The sequence below is a fragment of the Ascaphus truei genome, chromosome 12 (assembly GCF_040206685.1).
Source record: "Ascaphus truei isolate aAscTru1 chromosome 12, aAscTru1.hap1, whole genome shotgun sequence".
Classification (NCBI taxonomy): domain Eukaryota; kingdom Metazoa; phylum Chordata; class Amphibia; order Anura; family Ascaphidae; genus Ascaphus; species Ascaphus truei.
Genome location: NC_134494.1, coordinates 10,217,721 through 10,225,288, shown reverse-complemented (window position 1 = coordinate 10,225,288; position 7,568 = coordinate 10,217,721). Strand labels below are relative to the sequence as shown.

Here is a 7,568-nt window from a genome sequence, read left to right as displayed (position 1 = left end):
AAGTTTTACAGGTATTTGACATATGTCTCTCTTTATAGACCCCTGACGAGTTAGTTTGAAGGATTATTCCTTTCGGAAGGATTGTTGATGCACTTTGTATAGACGCAAAAAGAGGGGGACAACATCCATCCTGTTGTAAGTGTACAAAAAGAGTGATTTCTTTCTTTGCCACTCCATTTTTATTTTTAACAAATGGTACAGTATATATCACCTTGGTACTACAGTATATGCAATGTAAATATGCGGATGAACAGAGCATAGAATAAAGAAGAGAGCATAGAATAAAGAAGCAGCTAGCGCAAACAGTAATTATCACTGAAGTGACGTGAGTAATGCTAACGATTGAGAAGCCCTGAATTGTAAGGATGGAAAAGATACCACCTGCATGTAGTACTTATGAACTCATGTAGTCATGTAGTCATGGCAAGCAGACAGCACGTCGCCCCCTATTGGCTGCAATCCTTCTGGGCTAAAAATAAAAACTATCTGCTGGCACGTTTTCTTTCTCAATCCGCCCCATTCACCAGGAAGAGAGACAGAAACAGTTCACCTCCGCATCCATTTCCTCATTCATTTCCTCTCTCACTTTAACGCTGGCTGCATCTGAGACAGTGGGAGGGAAGTTGAGAGATCAAAAAAGAGTCACAACCATTCCAAATCCTGTCCTATCAACAGGCTGCTGCTGTCTCTCTGCTCTCAAGGAATTTAATTTGCATGGGAGGGACAAACTGATGTCTCTGCCTCTCTGCCTCTCTGCCTCTCTGCCTCTCTGCCTCTCTGCCTCTCTGCCTCTCTGCCTCTCTGCCTCTCTGCCTCTCTGCCTCTCTGCCTCTCTGCCTCTCTGCCTCTCTGCCTCTCTGCCTCTCTGCCTCTCTGCCTCTCTGCCTCTCTGCCTCTCTGCCTCTCTGCCTCTCTGCCTCTCTGCCTCTCTGCCTCTCTGCCTCTCTGCCTCTCTGCCTCTCTGCCTCTCTGCCTCTCTGCCTGAACAGGTCTACTGTATACTAAAGCTCTAGACCTGTGAGCTAGCCTGTGTGATGTTGTCACAACGTATCCACGGACACATTGGGAATTGTGACATCATCATCATGATCATCACACAGACTGGCTGTCCTGTAAGAGACAGAAAGATAGATAGAGACACAGACAGAGAGATGCACTTACAAATAGATAGGCCCAGGCACAGACTGCATTGGGCTTCTGTATCCTACAATGACATTTGAATGAAAAAGAATTTCAGGGGAGTTACATGGTGCATATTTTAACATGAGATCTATACTGTATATATATATGTTGTATTACTGTACATCATTTATTTGCCTCCAAATATCCGCCATATGTGAAGGGGCGTAAGTCTAAAATTTGCCTTCCTATGTAAGAAACTGTTCTTACATAATGTATGACGCAACTGTATGCCAAAAACCTATCTATGAACACAGGGAAAACACACTATTCTCTGTGTTAATAGCTACATTTCTTGGAGACCAAATACACTAAAAATCAGTGACACTGACTCCAAAACAGAGACAGTTGACATGTCTGGATTCTAAACACTATTCAGCATATGTACAGTATCAAGGCAAAAAGTGGTATGATTGCAGACCAAAACACTCTGCACCCTAGGAAGGAATGGGGAAAAAAAACGAATCACAGTGATCCCAACCAATATGGCCGGTTAGCTCAGATGGTTAGAGCGTGGTGCTAATAACGCCAAGGTCGCGGGTTCGATCCCCGTACTGGCCAAAGTTTTACAGGTATTTGACATATGTCTCTCTTTATAGACCCCTGACGAGTTAGTTTGAAGGATTATTCCTTTCGGAAGGATTGTTGATGCACTTTGTATAGACGCAAAAAGAGGGGGACAACATCCATCCTGTTGTAAGTGTACAAAAAGAGTGATTTCTTTCTGTGCCACTCCATTTTTATTTTTAACAAATGGTACAGTACTGCACCGACACACTTTATTCGAGCAAATACCCAGTATGTACCTGGCAGATACCTGGAATGCGCCGCTCCTCACCTCTGACAAGCCCCGTTGTGTTTGCCTTCCCAGCCTGGGTTCATGCCTGGCTGACGGGCGGCTGATCTGTTAAATGATAATGATTAGGATTTAATAGGCTGCAATGCTTCGCGTGTCTACCAGATGGCATAAATTCATAAATTGTAATGCAGTATATATATATATACTGTGCAGTATTGCAGCCAGCGGGAATAAAATGCTTCAATCCCTGTCTGGAAAATACCTCAATGCACTCGGGCAGAAAACAGTCACAAACCTCAATACACCCGGGTATACCCGAATTCGTGGGACTAGCCGAGCTCGAATAAAGTGTGTCGCCAGTGTATATATCACCTTGGTACTACAGTATATGCAATGTAAATATGCGGATGAACAGAGCATAGAATAAAGAAGAGAGCATAGAATAAAGAAGCAGCTAGCGCAAACAGTAATTATCACTGAAGTGACGTGAGTAATGCTAACGATTGAGAACCCCTGAATTGTAATGATGGAAAAGATACCACCTGCATGTAGTACTTATGAACTCATGTAGTCATGTAGTCATGGCAAGCACACAGCACGTCACCCCCTATTGGCTGCAATCCTTCTGGGCTAAAAATAAAAACTATCTGCTGGCACGTTTTCTTTCTCAATCCGCCCCATTCACCAGGAAGAGAGACAGAAACAGTTCACCTCCGCATCCATTTCCTCATTCATTTCCTCTCTCACTTTAACGCTGGCTGCATCTGAGACAGTGGGAGGGAAGTTGAGAGATCAAAAAAGAGTCACAACCATTCCAAATCCTGTCCTATCAACAGGCTGCTGCTGTCTCTCTGCTCTCAAGGAATTTAATTTGCATGGGAGGGACAAACTGATGTCTCTGCCTCTCTGCCTCTCTGCCTCTCTGCCTCTCTGCCTCTCTGCCTCTCTGCCTCTCTGCCTCTCTGCCTCTCTGCCTCTCTGCCTCTCTGCCTCTCTGCCTCTCTGCCTCTCTGCCTCTCTGCCTCTCTGCCTCTCTGCCTCTCTGCCTCTCTGCCTCTCTGCCTCTCTGCCTCTCTGCCTCTCTGCCTCTCTGCCTCTCTGCCTGAACAGGTCTACTGTATACTAAAGCTCTAGACCTGTGAGCTAGCCTGTGTGATGTTGTCACAACGTATCCACGGACACATTGGGACTTGTGACATCATCATCATGATCATCACACAGACTGGCTGCCCTGTAAGAGACAGAAAGATAGATAGAGACACAGACAGAGAGATGCACTTACAAATAGATAGGCCCAGGCACAGACTGCATTGGGCTTCTGTATCCTACAATGACATTTGAATGAAAAAGAATTTCAGGGAAGTTACATGGTGCATATTTTAATATGAGATCTATACTGTATATATATGTTGTATTACTGTACATCATTTATTTGCCTCCAAATATCCGCCATATGTGAAGGGGCGTAAGTCTAAAATTTGCCTTCCTATGTAAGAAACTGTTCTTACATAATGTATGACGCAACTGTATGCCAAAAACCTATCTATGAACACAGGGAAAACACACTATTCTCTGTGTTAATAGCTACATTTCTTGGAGACCAAATACACTAAAAATCAGTGACACTGACTCCAAAACAGAGACAGTTGACATGTCTGGATTCTAAACACTATTCAGCATATGTACAGTATCAAGGCAAAAAGTGGTATGATTGCAGACCAAAACACTCTGCACCCTAGGAAGGAATGGGGAAAAAAAACGAATCACAGTGATCCCAACCAATATGGCCGGTTAACTCAGATGGTTAGAGCGTGGTGCTAATAACGCCAAGGTCGCGGGTTCGATCCCCGTACTGGCCAAAGTTTTACAGGTATTTGACATATGTCTCTCTTTATAGACCCCTGACGAGTTAGTTTGAAGGATTATTCCTTTCGGAAGGATTGTTGATGCACTTTGTATAGACGCAAAAAGAGGGGGACAACATCCATCCTGTTGTAAGTGTACAAAAAGAGTGATTTCTTTCTTTGCCACTCCATTTTTATTTTTAACAAATGGTACAGTATATATCACCTTGGTACTACAGTATATGCAATGTAAATATGCGGATGAACAGAGCATAGAATAAAGAAGAGAGCATAGAATAAAGAAGCAGCTAGCGCAAACAGTAATTATCACTGAAGTGACGTGAGTAATGCTAACGATTGAGAAGCCCTGAATTGTAAGGATGGAAAAGATACCACCTGCATGTAGTACTTATGAACTCATGTAGTCATGTAGTCATGGCAAGCAGACAGCACGTCGCCCCCTATTGGCTGCAATCCTTCTGGGCTAAAAATAAAAACTATCTGCTGGCACGTTTTCTTTCTCAATCCGCCCCATTCACCAGGAAGAGAGACAGAAACAGTTCACCTCCGCATCCATTTCCTCATTCATTTCCTCTCTCACTTTAACGCTGGCTGCATTTGAGACAGTGGGAGGGAAGTTGAGAGATCAAAAAAGAGTCACAACCATTCCAAATCCTGTCCTATCAACAGGCTGCTGCTGTCTCTCTGCTCTCAAGGAATTTAATTTGCATGGGAGGGACAAACTGATGTCTCTGCCTCTCTGCCTCTCTGCCTCTCTGCCTCTCTGCCTCTCTGCCTCTCTGCCTCTCTGCCTCTCTGCCTCTCTGCCTCTCTGCCTCTCTGCCTCTCTGCCTCTCTGCCTCTCTGCCTCTCTGCCTCTCTGCCTCTCTGCCTCTCTGCCTCTCTGCCTCTCTGCCTCTCTGCCTCTCTGCCTCTCTGCCTCTCTGCCTCTCTGCCTGAACAGGTCTACTGTATACTAAAGCTCTAGACCTGTGAGCTAGCCTGTGTGATGTTGTCACAACGTATCCACGGACACATTGGGAATTGTGACATCATCATCATGATCATCACACAGACTGGCTGTCCTGTAAGAGACAGAAAGATAGATAGAGACACAGACAGAGATGCACTTACAAATAGATAGGCCCAGGCACAGACTGCATTGGGCTTCTGTATCCTACAATGACATTTGAATGAAAAAGAATTTCAGGGAAGTTACATGGTGCATATTTTAACATGAGATCTATACTGTATATATATATGTTGTATTACTGTACATCATTTATTTGCCTCCAAATATCCGCCATATGTGAAGGGGCGTAAGTCTAAAATTTGCCTTCCTATGTAAGAAACTGTTCTTACATACTGTATGACGCAACTGTATGCCAAAAACCTATCTATGAACACAGGGAAAACACACTATTCTCTGTGTTAATAGCTACATTTCTTGGAGACCAAATACACTAAAAATCAGTGACACTGACTCCAAAACAGAGACAGTTGACATGTCTGGATTCTAAACACTATTCAGCATATGTACAGTATCAAGGCAAAAAGTGGTATGATTGCAGACCAAAACACTCTGCACCCTAGGAAGGAATGGGGAAAAAAAACGAATCACAGTGATCCCAACCAATATGGCCGGTTAGCTCAGATGGTTAGAGCGTGGTGCTAATAACGCCAAGGTCGCGGGTTCGATCCCCGTACTGGCCAAAGTTTTACAGGTATTTGACATATGTCTCTCTTTATAGACCCCTGACGAGTTAGTTTGAAGGATTATTCCTTTCGGAAGGATTGTTGATGCACTTTGTATAGACGCAAAAAGAGGGGGACAACATCCATCCTGTTGTAAGTGTACAAAAAGAGTGATTTCTTTCTTTGCCACTCCATTTTTATTTTTAACAAATGGTACAGTATATATCACCTTGGTACTACAGTATATGCAATGTAAATATGCGGATGAACAGAGCATAGAATAAAGAAGAGAGCATAGAATAAAGAAGCAGCTAGCGCAAACAGTAATTATCACTGAAGTGACGTGAGTAATGCTAACGATTGAGAAGCCCTGAATTGTAAGGATGGAAAAGATACCACCTGCATGTAGTACTTATGAACTCATGTAGTCATGTAGTCATGGCAAGCAGACAGCATGTCGCCCCCTATTGGCTGCAATCCATCTGGGCTAAAAATAAAAACTATCTGCTGGCACGTTTTCTTTCTCAATCCGCCCCATTCACCAGGAAGAGAGACAGAAACAGTTCACCTCCGCATCCATTTCCTCATTCATTTCCTCTCTCACTTTCACGCTGGCTGCATCTGAGACAGTGGGAGGGAAGTTGAGAGATCAAAAAAGAGTCACAACCATTCCAAATCCTGTCCTATCAACAGGCTGCTGCTGTCTCTCTGCTCTCAAGGAATTTAATTTGCATGGGAGGGACAAACTGATGTCTCTGCCTCTCTGCCTCTCTGCCTCTCTGCCTCTCTGCCTCTCTGCCTCTCTGCCTCTCTGCCTCTCTGCCTCTCTGCCTCTCTGCCTCTCTGCCTCTCTGCCTCTCTGCCTCTCTGCCTCTCTGCCTCTCTGCCTCTCTGCCTCTCTGCCTCTCTGCCTCTCTGCCTCTCTGCCTCTCTGCCTCTCTGCCTCTCTGCCTCTCTGCCTCTGTGCCTCTGTGCCTGAACAGGTCTACTGTATACTAAAGCTCTAGACCTGTGAGCTAGCCTGTGTGATGTTGTCACAACGTATCCACGGACACATTGGGAATTGTGACATCATCATCATGATCATCACACAGACTGGCTGTCCTGTAAGAGACAGAAAGATAGATAGAGACACAGACAGAGAGATGCACTTAGAAATAGATAGGCCAAGGCACAGACTGCATTGGGCTTCTGTATCCTACAATGACATTTGAATGAAAAAGAATTTCAGGGGAGTTACATGGTGCATATTTTAACATGAGATCTATACTGTATATATATATGTTGTATTACTGTACATCATTTATTTGCCTCCAAATATCCGCCATATGTGAAGGGGCGTAAGTCTAAAATTTGCCTTCCTATGTAAGAAACTGTTCTTACATACTGTATGACGCAACTGTATGCCAAAAACCTATCTATGAACACAGGGAAAACACACTATTCTCTGTGTTAATAGCTACATTTCTTGGAAACCAAATACACTAAAAATCAGTGACACTGACTCCAAAACAGAGACAGTTGACATGTCTGTATTCTAAACACTATTCAGCATATGTACAGTATCAAGGCAAAAAGTGGTATGATTGCAGACCAAAACACTCTGCACCCTAGGAAGGAATGGGGAAAAAAAACGAATCACCGTGATCCCAACCAATATGGCCGGTTAGCTCAGATGGTTAGAGCGTGGTGCTAAAAACGCCAAGGTCGCGGGTTCGATCCCCGTACTGGCCAAAGTTTTACAGGTATTTGACATATGTCTCTCTTTATAGACCCCTGACGAGTTAGTTTGAAGGATTATTCCTTTCGGAAGGATTGTTGATGCACTTTGTATAGACGCAAAAAGAGGGGGACAACATCCATCCTGTTGTAAGTGTACAAAAAGAGTGATTTCTTTCTTTGCCACTCCATTTTTATTTTTAACAAATGGTACAGTATATATCACCTTGGTACTACAGTATATGCAATGTAAATATGCGGATGAACAGAGCATAGAATAAAGAAGAGAGCATAGAATAAAGAAGCAGCTAGCGCAAACAGTAATTATCGCT

At 43.7% G+C, this 7,568-nt stretch overlaps 1 non-coding gene across 1 annotated transcript; it reads left to right on the top strand.

Annotated features, from left to right (window-relative positions):
• The first annotated feature begins 7,177 nt into the window (after window positions 1–7,177).
• TRNAF-AAA (transfer RNA phenylalanine (anticodon AAA)) lies at window positions 7,178–7,251 on the top strand. The gene has a single exon. It is a non-coding gene; the product is annotated as a tRNA-Phe (tRNA).
• The last annotated feature ends 317 nt before the right edge of the window (window positions 7,252–7,568 follow it).